The following is a 26,924-nucleotide window of genomic DNA, read 5'->3' on the forward strand; positions in this document are numbered from 1 at the left end:
CCTGTTAGTGACTCCTAAAATCCTCAGCAAGTGAGGCCAATGATGAAGATGCAATAAAAGTGGATTTGCAAGCTGGAAAATATGTTATTATTTCAAACTATCCTATTAACCTATCTTCCTAGAGGTAGGAGACTCATTCATGCATATTAAACAGTGAATAGAAATGTAATGGGAATGTTTAGTCCTTTAGATGACAAGACTTCCAGTTAAAGGGGTACATGCATTGTCAGTAAAAACAAGCCTTCAATGAGCAAACAATAATGGGGTCAAAATAAATGAATCCAAAAGAAGCAGAACTGCTAACAGAAATTTTGAACAATTTGCAGTTAGAGAAAAAGAGAGAGAAGAAAGCTGAAAATATCCACTCACACAACTGAATGAAGAATCCATAAGATGATAATAGGGTATAAAGACCCAAACTATTGTTATTGCTAAGAATGATCTGTAGCAAGCAATGAATTCAAGTTAATATACATAACATCAGAAGGACATTATTTCTAACAGAGAAAAATAAGGAAGCTTCCACAATTGTCTTTTTACCTAGGCAAAACCAACCTGTCCATGGTCCTGTAGCTGCTAATATATATTTGATGCTGCTCACACCTCTGTATGATAGGAGGAATATGAACCCAGACATACCAGACCTTGCTCAGGCTGCAGAAGGGTTTGTGTGCAAATTCAACAATGTGGAATGCAGGTTTTGTAAGGAAGGAAGGGCTATATTGATTGGAGATGACATTCAAAATCTATTAATATGAAACCAAAGAATTTTATTAAGGAGTCGCATTCCCTAGTTTCACATGAATTTGATTATTCAGAGAAAAAAGCAGGACAGCAGCTGTATCATATTTGGAAGTTTATAACTGGAAGCCCCCATATGATGTAGGACTTCTATAATATAATTAATTAATAAGGAGTGTGATCACAATGGAAAGAAGGTTTATCTTGCTGGAAACTGCAATGTGGATGTGGAGTTCACTTTTTTCCATGAACATGTGAGGAAGGAAATGGTTCTTACATCTAGGTGTGAGCATCTGGGAGTTCACATCATTACCATTGATCACTGAACAGAAGTAATTAATAGATTTTAAAAAAATATTATATGTGTAATTGGAAATATAGTAAATAAAGGCAAGTCAGTGGCATTCTATTTATGTGTTTCAACAGTATGCATAGTGCCTTTTGCCCTGTATGGAAACAACTAAAGAAAAGTTTCAAAACCTTAGCAAATCAATAATTCTTGAATCATTCAGAGACCCAATGGGTTAGACCCATCATTCTGGGGATTGAAAACCTACAGAAAATTTCATGGTATGTGGATATTGGGTATCTTCTTAGAATCACAGCTACTGCTCGATGAGCAGGTTGCATCAGTGGGCGACAAGGGCTTTGTGCAGCTTCATCAGGGCACCACTTGACCCTTTCCTTAAGGGATCAGGAGGCCCTTCAGAGAGTCACTCATATCCTAGTCACCTCAGAGCTTGACTACTGCAATGCAATCTACATGGGACTGTCCTTGAAGACCACTTTGAAACTTCAAATGGTCCAGAAGTGCAGGCAGTGATGACATCTCTGCTCCATGAGCTGCATTGGCTGCCAGTTTGCTCCTGGGTACAATTTAAGGTGCTGGTTATGACCTATAAAGCCCTATGTGGCATAAGGCCCCATTATCAGAGTGACTGCCTATCTTTCCAGCTTACATGAGCTGACAGGATTGGCATCCTCTGGATTCCTTCAATCAAACAGTGTCACTATTTGGACACAGGAAGCTTGTGCTCTGAAATGAGTTTTCCTCTGAGATCTGGGTATCTCCCACTTTGATGGCATTTTGGAGGGCCTTAAAGACCAGCTGCTCTCCTAGGTCTAGGATGATTGGAGCCCCTCACAGTATGTGGCTGTATATGTTTTTGTATTATTATATATGTTCTTTTCTTGGTTTGTTCTTGTATTACCTTGTTTCTACTTTCTTTTTGTTTATATTATATTTTTATTTTGTTTTTGTTTTTTTATTGTAAACTGCCCAGATTTGGGCTGCACCTAAACTGATTAATAAATAAATGACTGACACTTAAATGCAGCATTTAAATACTACCTGTATCGACTGTCTTCAGTTAATAAACTGCTTGCTGTTTTTTCTTACAACACTACAGCAGATGTCCAAGTATCATCATTCATCATGGAAAATTCCAAGCTAAGTATCTCCAATTCAAAATTTCCATGGCTTCTTTAATATTCTAATACCTTATAAGAGACTCTGTTTTCTGGAATCCTGGATGTATATTAGATGCCATTCTTTTAATGAAATCAGCAATGAAGCAAGTTACTACTCAATTTCAACTCAAACTCAAGTTTTTCACCCTTTTGAGAAATGTAGTGTTCGTTAAAAAAAAAGTATGAAATCAGAATTTCCAAAAAGAAGTCAATATGTCCTTCACTGATTATAGAAAGGCCTTGATGAAATTACTCTGATAGCTGAAAATGCAGATAATCTGGATTCTAGATCCAGATTGGAATCTGGAAGCTCTAGTAATTAAAGTCAAGGAGCAGAAAAGAATGGGACTAAGATATGAAGAAGACCCAACTAATGATAATAGCAGCAACTAGCCTTAGAACTGACAGTGAAGATATTGTAGTGGTAGATAGCTTCTGCCTTTTAGGATTGACTATCAACAGTAAATGAATCAACAGTTAAGAAATACACTGCAGACTAGCATTTGGCAGAGTAACAATGAAGGCCTTGAAATAATTATTCAGATGCCATAATGTGTTTATACATATAAAGATCAGAATCATGCAGCTAATGGTTTTCCCTGTTATGTTCTATGGAAGGGAAAGTTGGACCTTGAAAAAGTCAGATAGAGTATTGATGCTTTTGAAATTTGGTGCTAGAAACGACTCTGAGAATACCATGGATAGCCAAGAAAACAAATGTATCATAGATAAATCAATTCAGAATTCTCATCTAAGGAACAAATGGCCAGTTTCAAGTTACCATATTCTGGACTTATTATGTGAAGAGCTAACTCTCTTGAGAAGTCTATAAATGCAGGGAATGGTGGAGGAAAAGAGAAGAGGGCAACCAGCAACAAGGTGGATCAATTACAGTAGTGAATGATGCACCTTTGGGAGACCTGAAGGACAAGAATGGGGACTGATCATCCTGGAGAAAACCAATCCATGTAGTCACTAAAAGTCAATACTGACTTGATGGTGCATAGTCAGTCAGTCAGTCAGTCAATTATCTTACCATTCTCTTTTCTTGGCCTATTTTCCCACTACCACCATATGACTGGTTTGATAATCAACAGTGGATCTCCCGACAATGCAGACACTATGTTCTATTAAGATAGTTACAGGACAGACTGTACAGACACATGATGTAGTGTTTTCTCCTGTTCTCTAACAAATTGTCTTCCTGTTCTTTTGTCTATTGCTAGATGATTTTATTTATTATTTGTTTATTTGTTTATTGGGTATGTAGTTCCCATCTTTGGAAATGAAGGAAAAGGTTTAACTATGAAATGTTTCATAGTTCATCTTGAGAGATAAGAATTCAGAGAAGCAGCAGAACTTTTGAGAGAGGTCTGGCCCTCCCCACTAACATTGTACAACCTCTATGAAGTATCCTAAGGGACAATCTGACCCATTAATTCCTATTGCTGCACTGATCTCTCTTACACAATAATTTATCATAAAATCAGACAAGTAATACACTAGAGGTTTTGGACTACATTTAAATTCAGCTTAAGCTCTGGTTTACGTCTTTAAAGTATGAACATGTCAGAAAATGTCAACTTGCTGATAAAGCATATCAAAGCCAAAATATGTTGCTGTTCCAAACATGGCCATGTTTCTAGATGCCCAGAGTTCAGGCACACGATGAGCAGTCATGCTACCTATATGTTCTAGACAGTTTGCTTCTGATCTCAGTATATGAGGAGACAGCTACTGCCTGAAAAACCTTGCATTGGCATGGAATAAAGAGAAATCAGTAGTTTTAATGGAGATTTTTCTGTTTTTGGAACAGCTGATATCTGGAATATGTTTGATTGGCTTTCCTGAGTTTGGATAGAAAAGGAAAAAAAAAAAAATCAGGCTGCTAGCCCCACACTGCATTGCTAACCTTGATCTTAACCTAGATTCTTTTGTTCTGCTGGTCTCCACTTTCTCCATGTGTGAGTATATGTGTATTTTTTTGGACACCATACTTTTTAATGAATTGATTTAACCCTTTAAGGGAAAAAAAACCCCTTACACTAATTCTGGTCATTATTACTGAGGTAATGAGAGCTGGTTTGGTGTAGTGGTTAAGTCACCAGGCTAGAAATCAGGAGACCAGGAGTTCTAGCCCTGCCTTAGCCACAAAGCTGGCTAGGTGACCTTGGGCTAGTCACTCTCTCTCTCTGCTAAAAAGAAGGTAATGGCAGACCACTTCTGAAAAACCTTGCCAAGAAAAATGCAGGGATTTGTCCAGGCAGTTTCCAGTAGTCAATTCAATTGATTTTGATTTTATTACGGTCACTGACCAGTATAAGATACAATTCTATAAAAATATGCACAATAGCCATTAGCCATAAAATATGAGCCATCTAAATTAAAATAATTTTAAATTTGAGTTTACAAGTTCCAATTAAGTGTTAAAATATGTTTGGATCACAATGTAAGTGAGCCCCTTAATCAAGTTTAAAAACAATCTTATTAATTTGCATTATCATGACTAATATTCTATCAGGTATAAGTGTCTATAAAAATATATGTAAAATGTTAAAAGGAGTGATAAAAAGAATAAAATATCATCTATAAAATGTGTTATATAGACCACAAAGTTATTACAAGGGATACATTACTACATTTTTCCAATCATAATCTGATGTATCTTTATAGCAGCTGCACAGAATCTGGCTACTTGCGCCATGACAGTAACATTTGCATACAATCTATATCTTTCCATCTAGGGCATTTACTAATCAAAGGTAATATTAGTTTACTCCTGAGCTCTTTATAAAAAGGACAAGGGAGAAGCACGTGGTCTGTTGTTTCTATCTCTCCATTGTTACAAGGGCACCGCCTTGCAGCTATTGGGATTTTTTTGTATCTGCCTTCCAAGACTGCAGAAGGGAGTGCATGGCTTCGAGCTAGGGAGAAAGCTTTCTGCTGGCTAGGAATTTCAAGTTGAGAAAGGTAGTTAGCAGTATTGACAATATATTTATTATGCTCTGAAGATAGGAAATGAGGGGTCAAGAAGTAACTCAAAGACACACAAACAAAGAGGGTCATCATTTCCTCTCAAATTATAAATTGTTTTGTTTTATTTTCATCTACCAGAATTCAACTTCACTGGTTGACCATAGGTTTCAGGGGCAATTGTCCCAAGTGGACTTTCCTCTACAAAATTACCTGATTTCTCCCTTATATTAGCTGTCTTTTTTTTTCCCTTGGACCAAATTAAAAAAAAATCTTTCACTGCTTTAACCTTACCCTAAAGAATTATGCTGGGTCATGAAATTGTTCTTTCTTGTATCTCCTTCAACATCATTGCTGCTTTGCCTCAGAAATTCAAGGGCACTTCCACATCTCCTGCTGTGTTTTGTTATATATATTGCTGACTCCTCTTCCCTGCACTTCCTTTAAAAACAAGTTAATACTTCTATGTATTAATTAACAGCTGCATCGTTTCACAGCCCTGTTATAAAGTCTGGTAATGGACAAGCTCATGCTTAATGAATGGAGACTGGCTAGAGAATTCAGCAGTGTGATTTAAGCAGCAGAGCCCTGGACTGAATAATTTAAGCAAATGGACTCTTGACTGGTGGCATAATTTATTGGAAGAGATGATAGCTATGTTATGTTACACCTGGAATAGAGACATACCAGGCAAAAAAATAAAATTTAGGAGAATCATGGGAGGGAACAAATACTATAGGCTGCCAACTCCTCATTATTATTTTCATTGCTTAGTTCACCATTCTTCCCAAACTCTCCAAGGAAACATATTTCTGGATTAGTATCTCTGTCCTGCAGAGTTACTAACAGAACCACCTGTAGAACCACTGAAGTATTGAACATTCCCTTGAGTACCTGGGAAGCAGCACAGACCTCATATGAACTCTTGATATAGCAAGACAAGGATTTTTCACCTTAAGAATGTCTTCTCCAAGGACACTTCTTGATGAACAGAGGTTCATGTTGCACTATATTGGCAATCAGAAGGCCTTTGATGTGAACTTTGCAGCAGTCTCTGGATGCAGAAAGAAACTTAAGTAGGTCACAATTTGTTACAAGGAAGTAAAACTTTTCACCTGAGTGGAATTTACTTCCAAGATCTACTGTGAAACATTCTTCAAGATTAATTTGAACTTGGCTTTAGACAGTCATATGTGAATCTCTAAAAGCCTCCTGAAATATGCTGCTAGTCTTATTGGAAAGCATTGTGGCATTACTCTTCTATTTTAATTGGGGGTTCCTATATAGCAAAAATGACAGTCCTTGCATTGCAAATAGAACAAACCTTATTTTCAATGTAGATTAGAGAAGCATGCTGAAACAGTCGTGATTTAAATATAACTCTTCTGATCCAATCAAAGTTATTTGCAATAGCCACTTTAATCTATTCCAATGAAAACAAAAATCTTGTGGCACCTTAATGAAAATGTTTTCATTAGAGCCTAAGCTTTGATGCTCTAGGACCTGTTTTTCTCACTGAAAACTATGGGACTAGAGTCTTCAGTGAGTTAGATTTTCTTGTGCACTTGTTTATTTATACACACACACACACACACACACATGTGCCTTGCTATTTAAGGTCTAATGTGTGGCCTGTACCTTATATTATGCTCATTATTTACTCATCACTGCCATTATAATGATCATCATCTCTATTATGCTAGTATTTGTCCAACTGACTTTAGTGTAAGCTAGGTATTTTTAACCTGAACTAAGCTAAGAAGTCTTCCACCTGACAGTGCAGTCATGGCATGGAACAATAATTCACATGACATTGGCACCAGGGTTTTATACTGGCAATCACCCTTCGTGCCAGTTCTGATTTATCCCTGAATAGGGAAATGGTATTTCAAAAGTCAATGCTACTTCAAAATAACAATGTACTAGTTGCCTTGCTTCAAGGAATAGTGTGTGATTTTACTGGAAGTACTTGTTATCTTTGTGTTCATTTTTCAAACTTAAACAGTCACCAAATCTGAACATATTTCTAGGATTTAGCATCCAGAGTCTGGAAGGGATGTTGGTAAACAGAAACATCTGAGTCCAAAAGAACTGGTTTTAAGTAGGTTTCCTTTCCAGTTCCAGGGTTGCTCTTATAATGTAAAGAACTATGGACTCCTACAGTGCCAGCTCTGTTAGCACTGGAATATTAAAGCTTATTAAAGAGGCTTATGTATTCTGGAGTTCCAAAACAGAGACTATAATTAATAAACAATAAATATATTTTCTTAAAGAATATTTGAGGCGAATGGCATACCAAGCAAATAATCATTTTACTATGAATAGTAAAATGGCAGTCCTTGCATTGCAAATAGAACTCCAATCAATAGTCTACCTAACAAAGATCTAAAGAAGTTAATAATTTAAAGGCCAGCATGAAGAACTTAAGCAGTTAGGAGTCTATGGAGAATTTAGTATATTGAATTGAATGAGAGAAAGATAAAGAGCAAGTTCGAAGAAAGACAGGGGGACCATGTTCTTTTTTCTGAAAGTTACATACATAGTATATATAAATATATGTATAACTTGAAACATATAAACACACCCTAACAAACCCTCTGGCAAGCAATGGAAAAAAAGAACATACTGAACAAACCCTATTTGAGCCTTCTTGAAGGAAAAAAAAGCTAGTAAAAAGTATACCAACTCCTTTGTGCAAAGGTATAATTTATAGGTCTGTAACCAAGTAGAGAAATATACCGTGACTGCAGACATGTGCAAAGCATATTTTGCAAAACAAGGTCAGTTATGTAATTGGTCATGTCCAGATGTTAGGCATGCACACAGCATAACTCATAAAGCTAAAGTTCTGTTAGTAAAGGGGTCATTGGTTACATGTTCTGGCACATCTGGGAGGAAGCAGAGGGTCCCCACCCACCCAAGTAACATGGAAGTTGATTTATTTAATTTAAAGTGAAGGGCTAGGAGGAGACAGACTTAGCAGTCCCGGATAAACCAGCTCTTTTGGACATCAGATGTTTCTGTTTACCAACATCCCTTCCAGACTCTGGATGCTAAATCCTAGAAATATGTTCAAATTTCTTCAGCAAAGGATTGTTACCTTGTTGTGGTGCTGGAGCTTGAGCACCTTAATGACACCATGAGCTAAACCATGAAGGGCCACCCAAGATGGGAAGGTCATGACAGAGAAGTCACACTAAATGTGATCCCTGGGGAAGGTAATGGCAACCCACCCCAGTATTCTTGCCGTGAAAACTAAATGGATCAATACAACCAGAGATATGTTGGTATACCATCGGAAGATGAGACTCCCAGGTCAGAAGATGGTCAAAATGCTACTGGGGAGGAACAGAGGATGAGTTCAACTAGCCCCAGACGTGATGATGCAGCTAGCTCAAAGCCAAAAGGATGGCTAGCAGCCGACGGTGCTGGTGGTGAACGGCGAATCCGATGTTCTAAGGATCAACACACCACTGGAATCTGGGTATAAGTGGGTATGATCAAAAACAAAGATGGCAAGGACCTAACAGAAGAAAAAGAGATCAAGAAAAGGTGGCAAGAATATATGGAAGATCTGTATAGGAAGGATAATAATATCGGGGACAGCTTTGATGGTGTGGTCAGTGAGTTAGAGCCAGACATCCTGAAGAATGAGGTTGAATGGGCCTTAAGAAGCATTGCTAATAACAAGGCAGCAGGAGACGATGGCATCCCAGCTGAACTGTTCAAAATCTTGCAAGATGATGCTGTCAAGGTAATGCATGCTATATGCCAGCAAATTTGGAAAACACAAGAATGGCCATCAGACTGGAAAAAATCAACTTATATCCCTATACCAAAAAAGGGAAACACTAAAGAATGTTCAAACTATCGAACAGTGGCATCCATTTCACATGCCAGTAAGGTAATGCTCAAGATCCTGCAAGGGAGACATCAGCAATTCATGGAGCGAGAATTGCCAGATGTACAAGCTGGGTTTAGAAAAGGCAGAGGAACTAGGGACCAAATTGCCAATATCCACTGGATAATGGAAAAAGCCAGTGGGTTTCAGAAAAACATCTATTTCTGTTTTATTGACTATTCTAAAGCCTTTGACTGTGTAGATCATAACAAATTGTGGCAAGTTCTTATTGGTATGGGGATACCAAGTCATCTTGTCTGCCTCTTGAAGAATCTGTATAACAACCAAGTAGCAACAGTAAGAACAGACCACAGAACAATGGACTGGTTTAAGATTGGGAAAGGAGTACGGCAGGGCTGTATACTCTCACCCTACCTATTCAACTTGTATGCAGAACACATCATGCGACATGCTGGGCTTGAGAAATCCAAGGCTGGGGTGAAAATCACTGGAAGAAACATTAACAATCTCAGATATGCAGATGATACCACTTTGATGGCTGAAAGCAAAGAGGAACTGAGGAGCCTTATGATGAAGGTGAAAGAAGAAAGTGCAAAAGCTGGCTTGCAGCTAAACCTCAAAGAAACCAAGATTATGGCAACCAGCTTGATTGAGAACTGGCAACTAGAGGGAGAAAATGTAGAAGCAGTGAAAGACTTTGTATTCCTAGGTGCAAAGATTACTGCAGATGCTGACTGCAGTCAGGAAGTCAGAAGGCACTTAATCCTTGGGAGAAGAGCAATGACAAATCTCAATAAAATAGTTAAGAGCAGAGACATCACACTGACAACAAAGGTCCGCATAGTTAAAGCAATGGTGTTCCCCGTAGTAACATATGGCTGCAAGAGCTGGACCATAAGGAAGGCTGAGAGAAGGAAGATCGATGCTTTTGAACTGTGGTGTTGGAGGAAAATTCTGAGAGTGCCTTGGACTGCAATAAGATCAAACCAGTCCATCCTCCAGGAAATAAAGCCAGACTGCTCACTTGAGGGAATGATATTAAAGGCAAAACTGAAATACTTTGGCCACATAATGAGAAGACAGGACACCCTGGAGAAGATGATGGGAAAGTGGAAGGCAAAAGGAAGAGGGACCGACCAAGGTCAAGGTGGATGGATGATATTCTAGAGGTGACGGACTCCTCCATGGGGGAGCTGGTGGTGTTGACGACCGACAGGAAGCTCTGGCATGGGCTGGTCCATGAAGTCACGAAGAGTCGGAAGTGACTGAATGAATAAACAACAACAATGTTCAAATTTGGTGACTCAGTTTGAAAAATGAACACAAAGCACGATGAAAAACTAGCTTAAGTCCTTGTTATTTTGCAGTTAGTCAGGTACTCCTATATACAATGTTACCAGGCACAGGCTCCTATGTAATTGTTTTAGTTTTAGAAATTGTTTTGTCATGTGGTCATCTTTAACATTTTCCCCAGTGTACAGCTTTAAAATTTGTTCACAGAACATCCCTTTAGACAGGTTCTGAATGTTCAGGTTCACACACACATACAGAGTGCAGTCCATAGGTCATAGCACCTCATCCTCCCAGGTCCTTTGGAAGGACTCAATAGGACAAAAATACCAAATCCAGTGTGAACATCTGGATGACTGTGCAACCAACCGTAATACTCAACCAATTATTATTACATCACCAATGATGTAGAGAGAGCCACTGTGGTGTAGTGATTAAGGCATCAGGCTGGAAACCAGGATACTATAATTCTACTCCTGCCTTGAGCACAAAGCCAGGTGGGTGACCTTGTGCCAGTCACCCTCTCTCAGCCCTAGGAAGCAGGCAATGGCAAACCACTTCCAAAAATCCTTGCCAAGAAAACTGCAGGGACCTGTCCAGAGAATCAGACACAATTGAACAGATTAAAAAAAAAAAAATGATGTAGAAAGGTTTGCAGAATCTTCAAGGTTCTGTATGGTACCTGAGATCACTACCCTCAAAATCTTTATATTTCAAAATCACACCAGCCTTTAAAAAGTCAAAATCAACTGCAGGCTCTGCACAGATCTGCCCCAACCTGTAACCAATGCCCTCTTTCCTAAATAACAGATGTTTACACCTACGAAGTATGTAAAGTATCAGCTTTTTTTTACCTAGTTGATTTGGATCAGCTGAATTTACAGCTGATGGGTATATTCCATGAGGATTGCAGTAGCAAATTAAGGAAAGGGGCATGCTGAACATCAAGCAGTGTAGCTTCTTTGATTTTAGAGCTTGTCAACACTATCTTACGTGTATAGCAGATAGACAGACATGCACAAGTACAAACAAAAGGTATCCAAAGATTTTCCAAATTGGATAAGGAGAAACATTTTGTCTTCTAGTCCCCATTTCTCATCTTTTTAATTCTGAGAGGATCATCTCTTCAAAGTCCTGAGGTTTCCTTAAGCAGAGAATACAGATGGATTTTTGCCTTTTGCTGCTTCTCTGCATCTGTATTAAAAAGGTACATAACGATTTACTTATAGTGCAACATTATTTGAAGTTCAATGTTTGGGGAATCCTGATAAAATTAAAAAGCAATGGCACAATTTCATTTAAACTGCAGAAGGAATATGCCCCTATCCAAAAGTATCCACAAAGGATATGGTTTAGAGAGAGAGAGCTACAGTGGTAAAATTAAAAATGAGCTTCCTTAGAAGAAAAAAGTTGACAGTTTTGGCCAGAGCTAAATTGCTGCTGTTCTGCCGAAATCTCCAGTGTTAATGATTGCTGATTTAGAAAGAGAGAGGAAGGAAAGATAAATGCCCTCATTTCCATCAAATCACTATGTCCTTTTTTACTTTCGTTTCAAGTATTCATCCTGAATAGCTTGCATCTCAAGGACAACATAAACAGAGAGCATGCTTAGTGATTTCTGCTTCAGGTTTTCTTTGACAATACAGCCCTTCTTGTTTTTTTGCATGAGAGTTTTTACATCAGACTTCCCCAACCTGGCTGCAGCAGCATCTGGGGGCAGGGGAGTCAAAAAAGGCAAGACAGTAGAAGCAAGTCTTTTCTATACGTGCATATACAAAAAAGCCTTTTTTTTTTTCTTCACTCATAAAGACATGGATTGAACTCTCAGAATTTGAAACAATGTCTATACTAGCTGGGCAATTCTAAGAGTTAAAATCTGCACATCTGGAAGGTACTCAGGTTAGTGATATATGTTCTAAATAATTAATAGGAATAAATATAAACAGTCATGGCTGCTTTATACTGAGTCAGAGCATTGTTTCATTGGCTTCAGTATTTACTACACTGGTTGGCAACTGTCCAGATTTCCAGCAGAATTTCTCCCCGGATCTTTTTGTATGCAAATTATATTTTCTATATAGAATAGTAATAAAATATCCCCTTTATCTTATAGGACAAGAAAATTATGGAATATAGTTTCCCTGATTCTTCTTGATAGCAATCTTCACAGCTATAAGCAGACAAGTATTGCTTCTTTACCTAGAAAGAAAATGCAGGAAAATGTAGAGGGAGGAACGTCTATAGATTGAAAGAACTGTGTTTTGTACATTTTTAGAATCTGAATGTGTTGCTGATGTTTATATTGTTCACCTTAAGCCTACAGATATCTCTTGTTTCATTTAAGTTTTTAAAAGAATTATCTGTTTGGCAGATTTGGCCTGTTACGGAAATTGCTGCAGAATAAACAATAGAAAACATCCATTCTCCCCTGCACTTTGTCATTAAATTGCTTTTTAAGCTGCTTCGGCCTTTTCTTTTTTCTTTTTATTTACTTTATTTTCTTTTTTTTCACTTTCTGTGAATAAATCCATTTGTGGGTGGGTGGCTGTCTATATAAGTGCAAGCATGCACACAAATGAGCAAAAGATATCTAACAAAGGATTAACCATGTTAATCTTTTGCAACACCACCAACAAAGAGTCTTGTGGTATCTTAAAAGCTAACTGTTATGATATGCACTTCGCTTATGAGAATCACAAAGCCAACTGTGATCCATGCAAGTTTATGTGACAAATAATTAGTTTTTGAAGCATCCCAATAAATGTCTTATCAGAATACTGAACGTGGTGTGAATAAAAAAAAATTGCATTTAGCTTGTTCATTTTTCCTTTTTAAAAATAGAGGAAGCATACTCATATATGCACTTAGAAAACCTGAAACAAAACTCTCTTTTCCACTCCAAAGGATTCTACAATGGAGGGAGAAACATGGAAGCATTCCACACCACTACCAGTAGCATTTTTGCTGATGGCAAATTTCCTGTTACTGAAAACTAGTGTTCAGTATAAGGAATTACTGGGGGGGTTATGAGATGTGTAATCTACTCCCCATATATAACAATCCTTCCTCATTTCTTCTCCTAGTAATTGTGAATAAAAACCAAACACCTCTATGTGGGAGCACAGCGAAAGAAGTTGTTGCTAGTACTGTATATAGGATGGAAAAGGTGCTTTGTATGTGAGAGAGAGAGACAGAATGGGAAAATTCATACAGACAATCTTTGACTAATTCTATAGTTGCTGCAACTGCAAGAAAAAAAATAAGGGAAGAGGGACAAGTAAAAAAAAAATCAGTGTTACAATAATCTGAACGTTTTCTCAAACCTGGCCAGCAATTATTTTATTTTTTTTTAAGAAGGGTCACTTTCATTTAGGGTCACTTTCATTTAGGCAATTGCTGAAGGCTTGACAGTGCTTCCTCTGCTTATTAACTTACTCCTACATCAGCTACAGCAAAGGATCGTTACCTTGTCGTGGTGCTGGAGCTTGAGCACCTCAATGATGCCATGAGCTAAACCGTGAAGGGCCACCCAAGACGGGAAGGTCATGACAGAGAGGTCAGACTAAATGTGATCCCCGGGGAAGGTAATGGCAACCCACCCCAGTATTCTTGCCGTGAAAACTAAATGGATCAGTACAACCACAGATATGTTGGTATACCATCGAAAGATGAGACCCCCAGGTCGGAAGATGGTCAAAATGCTACTGGGAAGGAACAGAGGATGAGTTCAACTAGCCACAGAGGCAGCTAGCTCAAAGCCGAAAGGACGGCTAGTGGCCAACGGTGCTGGTGGTGAACGGCGAATCCGATGTTCTAAGGATCAACACACCATTGAAACCTGGAATGTAAGATCTATGAGCCAGGGCAAATTGGATGTGGTTATTGGTGAGATGTCAAGATTAAAGATAGACATTGTGGGCGTCAGTGAACCGAAATGGACAGGAATGGGCCACTTCACATCAAATGACCACCAGATCTACTACTGTGGACAAGAGGACCACAGAAGAAATGGAGTAGCCTTCATAATTAATAGTAAAGTGGCTAAAGCAGTGCTTGGATACAATCCCAAAAATGATAGAATGATCTCAGTTCGAATTCAGGGCAAGCCATCTAACATCACAGTGATCCAAATGTACACCCCAACCACAGATGCTGAAGAAGCTGAAGTAGAGCAGTTCTATGAGGATCTGCAGCACCTACTGGACAACACGCCTAAAAGAGATGTTATTTTCACCACAGGAGACTGGAATGCTAAGGTGGCAGTCAAATGACATCTGGAATTACAGGTAAGCATGGCCTGGGAGAACAAAACGAAGCAGGACACCGGCTGATAGAATTTTGCCAAGACAACTCACTCTGCATAACAAACACTCTCTTCCAACAACCTAAGAGACAGCTTTATACATGGACTTCACCAGATGGACAACACCGAAATCAGATTGACTACATCCTTTGCAGCCAAAGGTGGCGGACATCTATACAGTCGGTAAAAACAAGACCTGGAGCTGACTGTAGTTCAGATCATGAACTTCTTCTTGCACAATTTAGGATCAGACTAAAGAGATTAGGGAAGACCCACAGATCAGCTAGATATGAGCTCACGAATATTCCTAAGGAATATGCAGTGGATGTGAAGAATAGTTTTAAGGGACTGGACTTACGAGATAGGGCCCTGGAAGAACTCTGGACAGAAGTTTGCAACATTGTTCAGGAGGTGGCAACAAAATACATCCCAAAGAAAGAGAAAACCAAGAAGGCAAAATGGCTGTCTGCTGAGACACTAGAAGTAGCCCAAGAAAGAAGGAAAGCAAAAGGCAACAGCGATAGGGGGAGATATGCCCAATTAAATGCAAAATTCCAGAGGTTAGCCAGAAGAGATGAGGAGTTATTTTTAAACAAGCAATGCGTGGAAGTGGAAGAAGACAATAGAATAGGAAGGACAAGAGACCTCTTCCAGAAAATTGGAACCATTGGAGGTAAATTCCAGGCCAAAATGGATATGATCAAAAACAAAGATGGCAAGGACCTAACAGAAGAAGAAGAGATCAAGAAAAGGTGGCAAGAATATACAGAAGACCTGTATAGGAAGGATAACAATATCGGGGATAGCTTTGACCGTGTGGTCAGTGAGCTAGAGCCAGACATCCTGAAGAGTGAGGTTGAATGGGAAAAGGCAAAACTGAAATACTTTGGCCACATAATGAGAAGACAGGACTCCCTGGAGAAGATGCTGATGCTAGGGAGAGTGGAAGGCAAAAGGAAGAGGGGCCAACCAAGGGCAAGATGGATAGATGATATTCTAGAGGTGACGGACTCATTCCTGGGGGAGCTGGGGGTGTTGACGACCGACAGGAAGATCTGACGTGGGCTGGTCCATGAAGTCACAAAGAGTCGGAAGCGACTAAATGAATAAACAACAACAACAACAAACATCAGCTACTGGCTGAAGATGCTTTAGTTAGCTGCACACCAGCTGCACACTGTTGTAGTATCGGCTGAGGCAGTTGCAGAAAATCCCAGGGTATTAGCGGCAACAGTAGTGCACGTAGTTAGGCGAGCAAAGTATTACGAGGCTGAGATATAACTTCCTTGTATCATTATCCCTCCCTATGTCCCTTGATGTCACTTCCTTGCCTGCTCAATAAAAGGGAGGTGCGCAGTTGTTCTGGGCTCTCTCCCGCCTAAACGAACCGTTGTGCTGAGTGTCATTCTTGCCGTGAGGAGCCCGCCCGGTCAGACCAGGCCGGTTGCGCCATCACCCGTTGGCACCAATCCCGCAGAGGACCCGCAACGCCACAACTGGTGACCCCGACGTGATCAATTCCAAATGCACGGCGTGACCCCTGTCTAGGGGTGCGCTGCCTTCACTCTCATACTACGCACCTGTCATAGGCTCGCGCATCGTAAGTATGGGCCCCGCACTCTCTCAAGTTCAACGCAAACATAGGGATGAACTTCTCTCATTAGTGAAGAAGGCGAATTGTTTACAAAAGGTTAACGGCACAACTGTATACCCCGTGTCAAAGAAAAATCTGACCCTCTTTTTACAATATCTCGATAAGCATTGTCCAGCTTATCCGGCAGAGGGGACCTTTAAGCGTTCCACATGGGAACGTATGGGAGTTTGGCTTCATAAACCGCCTAGAGCTCCACCCGACTTCCTTTGTGTGTGGCGTGCCCTTATGGCAGCCCTCACGACTTTATACCCCGACCCTTCCACCCTGCCCCTATTAGACCACGGGACCTCTTTGCCACCGTCCGACTCCTTGTCTTCGGCTGAAGCCTCAAAAACAGTCACCCCTAACCCTCCACCCCCTTATGACCCTTCGGCCTCAGGCCCCTCCACTCTTTATCCGTCGCTACCGCCAGAGCCGGCGACAACACCCACTGCTCCTACCCCAACCCCGTGTCCGCCTCTAGATCGCCACCCCCCCCCTGGTGTAGAACACCCCCCAGGAGGGCACGTCTTACAAGCTTTGCAGACCGCTCACTTGGCGGGCGAACTCGACCCCGATGAGTTCGAGACGTGTGCCGCTTTTCCTGTCACTTGGGGGCCCGCTGGGCAGCCGGCCCATTCCCCCTTGAATTGGAAGCAGATTAAGGATCTCAAGGAAGCGGTCCGGAATTATGGTCTTCAGTCCAGATATTCTTCCGGCCTCCTCATGTCAATGTCTTCCCACAACCGAGAGCTTTGTTTGGGGGATTGGCAGATGCTTTTTAACATGATTTTAACCCCTGCCCAGTATGTTCTATGGGAGTCGGAATATGGCAAGCAGGTCATTATTCACGTCAACGCTGGCCTGCCCCCCTATGTTACCATTGACGACCTCAGAGGGACCGGTAACCGGTCTACGATAGCCCAACAGCTTATGTCTGCCAGGGCCTCTTTCCCGCTCATAAAGGAGTGTGTCATGGCGGCACTGCGGAAAGTGGATGACGTGCAGTCACGGCCCGTTCAGACCTTTTCCAAAATCATCCAGGCCCCGACAGAAGATTACTCCTCCTTTGTCTCTCGTCTGCAAACAGCTCTCGAGAGGCAAATTGACAACGTGGAGGCCCGCCATGAGTTGCTTTTAAAGTTGGCTTACGAAAATGCCAACTCTGATTGCCAAAAGGTCTTGCAGCCTATCGCTACCAGACCGGGCGTGACCCTGGCTGAATTTTTACAGGCTTGCCGAATCGTTGGAACTACCGACCACAAAATGGCCGCCCTCGCCTCCGCCATTACGACCACCCTGCACCCGCCTTCATTTCCTGCCGCCAACGCGGCGGAAATGTATCCGGTGACCCGCCCTCCAGGAAATTGTTTCAACTGTGGTAAACCTGGCCACTTTAAGGCGCAATGCAGAGCGCCAGGAGGGGGGGCCAACACACCAGCCCCTAGACAGCCTCTCAAGCCGAAAACAGTTTGCCCGCAGTGCAGGAAGGGCTTTCATTGGGCGAGCCAATGCCGCGCAGCCCCCCCTTCGCCGAGTCAGCCGGGAAACTAGTAGAGGGGCGTTCAACCAGCCCCGCCTCCAAGGTTGACCCACTAGAGGGCGCTGTGGTCCCATCCTCCGTAGAGATGGTTGCTAACGATACCATCACTTATTCGTTGCCCGCTCATGTATACCACCTTTTTATTTCGCCCCGCTCGCCTCTCACGTTGCCTCCGGGCCTACCAGTCCTCATATTTCCCAACCTGGACCTTGTATCTCAAGGAGTACTTGCCGCGCCGTTTTTGTGCAGCTCTGACTCCTTTTCTGATTTGGCTTTAGCAATTATGATAAATTCCCCGATAACTATAACTCAAGGTGAAGCGGTAGCCACTATGATAGTACTTGATCGCCCCACAGATTGTCTGGCTTTAGAGCAAAATCTGAGACCCACCCGACCTACGGCGACCTTTAAGCTCAACGGCCGCTCTTTTTCTGGTCTTTTAGATACTGGAGCGGATGTTTCGGTTGTTTGCTCGGCTGAATGGCCCGCTGACTGGCCTACCGACCCCACCCCGGCGGTTCGAGGGGTAGGCGGCACCCAGACTGCCCTTATTAGCACTAACTGGATTGCGGTCACTTCTCCTTCTACCGCTGCCACTGCCTTCATCAAACCCGTTGTGTTGCCACTACACACCAACTTATGGGGAAGGGACTTGATGTCCCAATTTCAGGCTAGACTCATTCTAAAATAGTCTCCCCGTCATGCCTGCCCCCTTTGTGCTCCGCTTGGACCTATTATCTCAGGCGCCCGTTTGGGTAGACCAATGGCCCCTGACCGCCGACAAACTGCGGGCCCTTAAACAAATGGTCCAAGAACAGCTGGATAAAGGCCACATAGAGTCTTCTACAAGCCCCTATAACACCCCCGTGTTTTTATTAAAAAAGAAGTCGGGGAGCTGGAGATTGCTGCACGATTTGCGAGCCATTAACGCCATCATCAAACCTATGGGAGCGCTTCAATGCGGCCTCCCTAACCCGAATTTAATCCCCCACTCTTATGATATGATGATTATCGATTTGAAAGACTGTTTTTTCTCTATTCCATTGCACCCTAAGGATACCCACATATTTGCCTTTACTGTACCGGCCCTTAACTATTCCCGCCCCACTTCTCGCTTTCAATGGAAAGTCTTGCCGCAAGGGATGTTAAACAGCCCCACCATGTGTCAACACTTTGTGTCTCAGGTATTACAGCCTTACAGGGATGCTTATCCCGCTTTTTTAGTTTATCATTATATGGATGATATCCTGGTCGCCGCACCGGGACCAAAGGGCACTGTTTTTAAGACCTTGCCTCACCTACAACACGTATTACGCCAAGGGGGCCTATTCATCGCCCCAGACAAAATTCAAATTGCCCCCCCTTTTAATTATTTGGGGCATAAGGTCCTTGCGTCACATGCCACTCCGTGGCTGCCTGACATTCAATTACCTGCCACCCCGACCTTATTACAATTACAACAATATTTGGGGTCCATTAATTGGATACGACCCTATTTAGGCCTCTCTACCGGCCAACTCTCCCCACTTTTTGCGGCGTTAACAGGAGGCAAACGCCCGGCAGATGTCGTTCCATTGCAATCTACCCAATTGGAAGTTGTTAAATTGATTAATCAGACCCTGCTTACCAAATGGGTAGACCGCATCGAGGACAACGTCCCGTTTTCTTTATTATTAATTAACACCCTCGCATTACCAACTGCGGCTCTGGTTCAAGTGACCTCGTCTCTGTTGATCCTTGAATGGATCCACCTCTCGCACACGCCACGGGCGACCTTGACACCCAAGTCCTCTCAGTTTGCCTTTCTTATTCATAAAGGCCGTCAGAGGTCAAAAGCCTTGGCGGGCGTGGAACCCTCCGCGCTTTATGTGCCATGTTCGCTTGCGACGTGGGAGCTTTTATTCGCTTCCAGTGAGCAACTTCAATTTGCTCTTGTTGACTGGCCCGGCATTGTCTCTTGCCACCCCCCCCCCTGACCCACGTCTCCAACTGTTGAAGACCACGCCTTTTGTGTGGCGCTCGCCTTTTTCTTCATTACCCCTTTTGGATGCTGTTACGGTTTTCGCCGATGGCGGCAAGACCTATGGCGCGTGCGCCTGGCGGCAGGATGGCCGTTGGCACACCCAACTTACGCCCCCTCAACCCTCTGCCCAACGTGCAGAGCTTTATGCCTCTCTACTTGTTTTCCAAGAATTTTCTGACCAACCCTTTAACCTCATATTGGACAGTCTTTATGTCTCTCAAATTCTTTCTCACCTTTATGAGGCTTATTTGTCCCCCTCCATTGAACCCACCCTTATGTCCTTATTTTTGTCATTGCAACACTTTATCTCCGCCCGCATCCACCCTTTTCATGTTTCCCACATTAGAAGCCACCAGCCCTTTCCTGGGTCTATCCAGGAGGGCAATGATGTTGCTGATGCTGCGGCCGCGGCTGCGTCCTCCCTTTTTTGCCTTTCCCTGACCACAGTTACACCATGGGAAAGTCACTCGTACTTCCATCAGAACAAAAAGGCCCTTATTAAACAATTTCAGATCTCTCCAGGAGAAGCAACGGCCATTGTCCAACAATGTCCAGCCTGTAGCAAACAAGCACATTCAATTCCCATGGGGGTCAACCCTCATGGGACAGAATGTTGCCAACTCTGGCAGATGGATATAACCCAATATGCTTCCTTTTCCCCTTGGAAGTATTTGCATGTTTCCATCGACACATTTTCAGGGTTCATCATGGCCACCCCCCAGAGAGGTGAGGCCGCTAAACATGTGATCAATCACTCTATTCGGACTTTTGCGACGCTGGGATGCCCAAAGCAAATCAAAACAGACAATGGGCCCGCCTACACGGGCGGTGCTTTTGCTGCCTTTTGTCAAAAATGGGGAATCACTCATAAACTTGGCATTCCATACAACAGTCAAGGCCAAGCCATAGTGGAAAGAGCAAATCAGACCTTGAAACATGCTCTCGATAGATATATTGACAACAAGGGGAAAGGGCCCCCCAGCCTCCCAGCGGTGCAAGATATTCTCAATATCTGTCTCTATACTATCAATTTTCTCAACCTGACCGGACAGCCAGCGGCCTCTGCCGCTTCTCGTCACTTCACATCGCAACCCACTGCTGACCGCCAACGACCACCTGTCTATTATCGACAGCTTCCTGACCTGACGTGGAGAGGTCCTGTGCAACTCATCACTTGGGGCAGAGGTTACGCTGCTGTTCAACTTCCAGACCGTGTTCTCTGGGTCCCTGGACGTCACATTCGACCGTACCTGGTGAAGTCCGTCCCTCAATCACTTCCAACCCCCGACCTTGCCTCCGAGGTTGACACAGGTAACCTCGCCTTTCAAGATGCTCAAGAGGAGTGATGGCCTTGTGTTTGGCCTTGTGTTTCTTTCCCTTCGTTTGTCCGCTTTGGCGCGACCCCCCGTTCATGAGGCCCACCGACCTGTCAACTATACATGGACTGTGCGAGACTTCCAGGGTGTGTCCCTATTCCGCATTTCAAATCGAACTCTTTGGCCGTGGTTCCCTGTTCTCCATTTTGATTTTGCGGAAATGGGCTCTGGTTCCACTGCTTTTATAGATAAAAGCTCCTGTACCCCGTCGCCAAAAGAGGTGTCTCACTTGTATCTTTATTTTTGCCCTGAGCAGCCCGCGACGCCAGCCCGGTCCAACCAGTGCAGTGGCGCGGGCCATTATTTTTGTCGACAGTGGTCCTGCGTTTCCACCGGTGACATATATTGGGACCCCCCAACGAAACGGGACTATATAGCGATAACGCGAAGCCACGGTAGACCCACCATGTCTTGCAGGGATTGGCACTGTTGTGGCCAACGAAAAAATCCGATGAACATTACCTTCACGTCCATTGGTCAAGCGGTTCCTCAGGCAACATGGCTTGCTGGCGTGCAATGGGGCGGCAGAAGATGGAGCGGCGACAGTGATACCGGGCAGATCTTTTCAATTCAACTTTCTATCACTCCTGGGTTTTCGCGACCCATTGGCTTAAACAAAGCCTTTCCTTCCAAACCCCTTATTGTTCCGGCGGATCCCCGACGAAACACCCTTTATAAACTTCTCGATGCCTCTTACCACATGCTTAACACCTCCCGACCCAGTCTCACTAATTCATGCTGGCTTTGTCTCACTGCTACCCCTCCTTTTTATGAGGCCTCCGGGTCTTCGGAAGAGATCACCACTAGTACTCAGGACACTGGCTGTCGCTGGGGCAACACCTCCCAAACGATTGCTGGCCTGTCGGGCCGCGGGTGTTGTCTCGGCCTCATACCTGCCAACCTCACTCAATATTGTTCCAACTCCTCACGCTGCGATATGTATAGATGCTTCACAACCCGCTTCGAAACCTTCAAACCCGTCTGTGGTTGGTCCTCGCCCTGGCAATCCGCCCAGTCAACTGCCAATTTTTCCTCTGCGTTTGCTAATCAATTCTTTATACCAGGCAATGACTCCATGTGGGCATGTTCATTCGGCTTGTCGGCATGTGTGTTTGCACCAAAACTCGTGACTGATAATCATTATTGTGTACAGGTTTATCTCTTACCCAAGATTTCATATCATACTGACTCTAACATGCTTTCCTTTTTTGCCTCACCTAATCCTACTGTTAAACGTGAGGTGGTCACAACATTAACACTGTCTGTCCTGTTGGGCTTGGGGGTGGCCGGGGCAGCCACAGGCATCGCCGGTATTGTGGCTGGTCAACAGAACTACCAATCTCTTCGTCTCAGCATAGATGAAGACCTGGAGAAGATCGAGACTTCCATCCTGCATTTACAGACATCCCTCACCTCCCTCTCGGAAGTGGTGCTCCAGAACCGCCGCAGTTTGGACTTGTTATTTCTGAAGAATGGAGGGTTATGTGTGGCCCTTCAGGAAGAATGTTGTTTTTATGCTGACCATTCTGGGGTAGTCCTAGATTCTATGAAGGAGCTCAAAAAAAGGCTCACTGATAGGAAAAGGGAACGCGAGGTACAGCAATCTTGGTTTGAGGGATGGTTTAATATCTCCCCTTGGCTCACCACACTTATTTCGGCTATTGTTGGCCCTTTGATTTTGATTCTTATTATCTGTGCTATTGGTCCTTGTATATTTGGAAAGCTTATAGCATTTTTGAAACGTCGCCTGCTGGCCATAGATACCGACATTACAAAGATTAATTTGCTGCTCAAAATCGAGGCCGATGCGAGGCTCTCCTCGGAAAAACAATCCCTACTGGCACTCTCCTCTGATTCGGATGACTCAGGGGAAGAGTTCCCACTCAAAGACGAAGGACCTCAAGTTCTCATGTGTCGCCGAGCCCTGGACTCGGAGGAGGTTTAGCCCCCGGAGACACAGGAATAGGAGGTCTATAAACAAATAAAAACAGAGGAGATGTTGTAGTATCAGCTGAGGCAGTTGCAGAAAATCCCAGGGTATTAGCGGCAACAGTAGTGCACGTAGTTAGGCGAGCAAAGTATTACGAGGCTGAGATATAACTTCCTTGTATCATTATCCCTCCCTATGTCCCTTGATGTCACTTCCTTGCCTGCTCAATAAAAGGGAGGTGCGCAGTTGTTCTGGGCTCTCTCCCGCCTAAACGAACCGTTGTGCTGAGTGTCATTCTTCCCGTGAGGAGCCCGCCCGGTCAGACCAGGCCGGTTGCGCCATCACCCGTTGGCACCACATCCCGCAGAGGACCCGCAACGCCACAGCACACCTTCATACATACACACAAACACAACACCAAACAACCAGCAGCAAAAAGCTGATGATTCCTTTTAGACATCTGAGATGCTATTCTGACTAAACCCTTGTTGCTACTCTCAGAGACGGCCAAGAGGAAATGGATGAGTCAAAGCATCCTTTGTCAATGTCTTGGAGTGAGTTGATCCATAAGCAGAGGGAAGATTCTATCTATTTCCATATGACATTTGCACCACTCCCAAATCAGTGCACCACTCCCAAATCAGTCCTGTAGTCCCTCACTGCCATCTCTAATATATTTCCAGCTTAGATATAGAAACTGCTCTGGAGACACTTTGCCAGTAGAATGACTGGAGCTCAGAACTTTGAAGTCAGCTGTGCTGAAGACTAACACAAGAAAGTGAGAAGCTTCCTTTGGTTTGGGGAAATGGAAACAGAGGCAATAGCCTTCGCTAAAGCAACTGTACTGGTTCATGAAAGGAAGAAAGGGAGCTACTGACCACCATTTCATATGGTGGGCTACATCAATGTAGCTTGTCAGTAAAATGTTAGGACATTTCTTCCACTCCAAGGCTCCTGTAGCAAGCTAGTTTCTCAGGACAAGCCCATCAGTACTGAGTCCATCTATGTTGGCTGATGGCTTCTCCTAAGAAGGAAGAAGGGATTTTGTGGAACAACAAGCACATGAAGCCAAAAAAGGACCACTTGTATTATGTTCTTCTTCTTGTCTGATTTTACCTTCTGGTTTGCTCTATGAGCCTGAGGCTTGTTGGTCTTTTGCTATGATCCCTGCTTTTGCTAAACTCAGGAAATGAAATGGAATTGTGGAGTGTGCAGATGCAGATGCCAAAATCCACAGTGCTTCAAACTACCATTGGATACGAATAATCAGATTCACTTCAAAATTCACTGTGTGCTCTTTAGGAAAAAAAAAAAAAAAAAAACCTCTGACATGTCTCTCTTTTATGCAGCTGAATGAAGGAGTATAATATAAAAAGGCACTGCGCTCTTCTGCAAGTAAATTGTTACATTATTAAATACTGATTGCTGCTGCATATCAGGGTGAGCTCTCAAAGCAAATATAATATTGAATGCTGCGTATCTGACATCATTAAATGTTAGTGTGTGGTGGGGACCCAGCCTGTTTTGTAAAATTATAATGAAATAGTTATCAATGGCATAAGCTATCAGTAAGTGTCTTTCAAACAATAATAAATGTATCCAATACCACTAGGGGTATTTGTGTGGGGGGTTGAAAAAGTAAGATGGTGGCAGTGACCACATGATCATGGCCTCTTTTTTACATATGTCACAAGCAGATACAAAAAAGAGGTGGGGCTTCAATCATGCAGTTGTGGTTGATGTCTTAACTGTTTTGACCCCCACTCACCAGAAATGTCCCTGTATACTACTAGTTACTGTTGAGTTGTTCTTGGAGCTCTGTAAGGAGGGCAAGTAGAGAAGGCTTGACTGAGTGTAGTCTAGTAGCACTGCCACATAATTCTGGGCTACTAGGCCACTGAGGCTGCCACAGACCTGAACAGCCATGGCATCTGTACCCCCACATGTACTCACATCATACAGATGTGCACTGGCTTCAGAAAAGAAGTGTTAATCTGGCATGAAATGCTGCTTTGCTCTTTCAAATGTGGAACATAAAAACATGCTCCACTCTCTGTCCCTGTGATTTTTGGAACACAGAAGAGGCAGCAGGACAGTTAAGGGAGAAAAGAAAGTTGTTATAAAAGAGATTCTTGAGTCTAAGAGAGTGGGGAAGCAGGAGAGCCAGTCTGGTCTAGTGGTTAAAGCAATGGGCTAGAAACCAGGAGACTGAGAGTTGTAGTCCCACCTGAGGCATGAAAGCCGGCTGGGAGACCTTGGGCCAGTCCCTCTCTCTCAGCCCAACTCACCTCACAGGGTTGCTGTTGTGGGGAAAATAGGAGGAGGGAGGAGTATGAGGTATGTTCGCCATCTTAAGTTATTTATAAAAATAATAAACATAGGATAGAACATAGATAGATAGATAGATAGATAGATAGATAGATAGATAGATAGATAGATAGATAAGACTCAGAGTAACTCTGCCTTAATTACAGTAGGTATAAATTGTGTGGGAATGTTACCTAGGAAGGATCTCAAGATTCTGTTGCATTAGCCTACTAGCAATAAAGATCTTTCCATACATCCACATGGTTCTTGTTTCCTGAGTTTCCAGCCTCATGGGGCTTGACAAATCCCCTATTCCTACCTGGGCCAAGGAGACTTTGATACATTCTTGTTCCAGATTTCACTTTTATTTTTTGGAGGGGGAGGGCTTCACACAAAAAAGAGTTGTCATGTGTGAGGATACACAGACATTTCCACATCATTCTTCACATATGTATTAAAATGTCCTGGTTTGGCTTCCATAAGAAGCTGGGACTTTTCTATTGCAGTTTTTGTGCTTTAGGTTGCCTGCTTTAATGGTGATGTCAGCCCTTCGAGGTAGTCTGGGCAAGAAACCAAAACCACAAGTACTAATACTTTCTCTACCTCCATCCCTCCTTTGGACTCAGATTTCTTTTATAAGACCCTTGTCCAGGCTGTGGCTCTTCCCCCTGTCTCTCAATGTTCTCACCACCCATTGCAGCTATTTGTATAGTCTTGTTCCTCTAGTCTTTTCAAAATAGATCAAAGCCATTTCCCCCTTAAGGAGATTGAGTTCACTGCTCAGTGTTGTTATTTTTGGTGGGGGTAGAGGGAGTACTCTTTCAGGTGGAGGTGATGGGAAACACCCTGCAATAAGGTCAAGACATGAGGAAAATGAAACAAACAACAGCACCAAAAAAGTCTGAGCACAGACTCTTTACTGCAAAGGACAGGCAAATTATTGGTGGAGAAAGGTCTGAAAGCTGGAAGCTTCAGAGATGCATCTCCTCCAGGCCTAGCAAGTTGCAGAAGGAAGCCCTCTATCTATTGTTAGAAACAACTGGCAGAGATCCCAAAGGACGCGCCAAAGCAGACATAGGGCAGTATCTTTGGAGGAGTGTTCTAGAAGACTTATAGCATCTGTTGAAATTGTCACTTTGGGTGGTGAACCTACCAGAATGAAAATGCTTATCAAAGTAATTGAAGTAAGGGAGGGGTACTGATTGTTTTTATTGGTTCAACATCTTCTCTCCTCATGATTAATTTTGTTCCACCAACCTTCATTTTTTTCCAGATTAGGAGATGCGGAGCCCCTTTAAAAATGGTTTTAATTGTGTTGAAGATGCACACTAAAGATTCTGCTACAAGTTTCAGTTCTCAGAGAAATGGAACTATCAAAACCAGGGGCCATTAAACTTTGTCAATATGTCCCTATGGGCAAGCAAGACAAACCAAAGATAAATGGGCTTGCTGATCTCCCAGAACTCTTGTCCT

The sequence above is a fragment of the Candoia aspera genome, chromosome 3, assembly GCF_035149785.1.
Source record: "Candoia aspera isolate rCanAsp1 chromosome 3, rCanAsp1.hap2, whole genome shotgun sequence".
Classification (NCBI taxonomy): Eukaryota; Metazoa; Chordata; class Lepidosauria; order Squamata; family Boidae; genus Candoia; species Candoia aspera.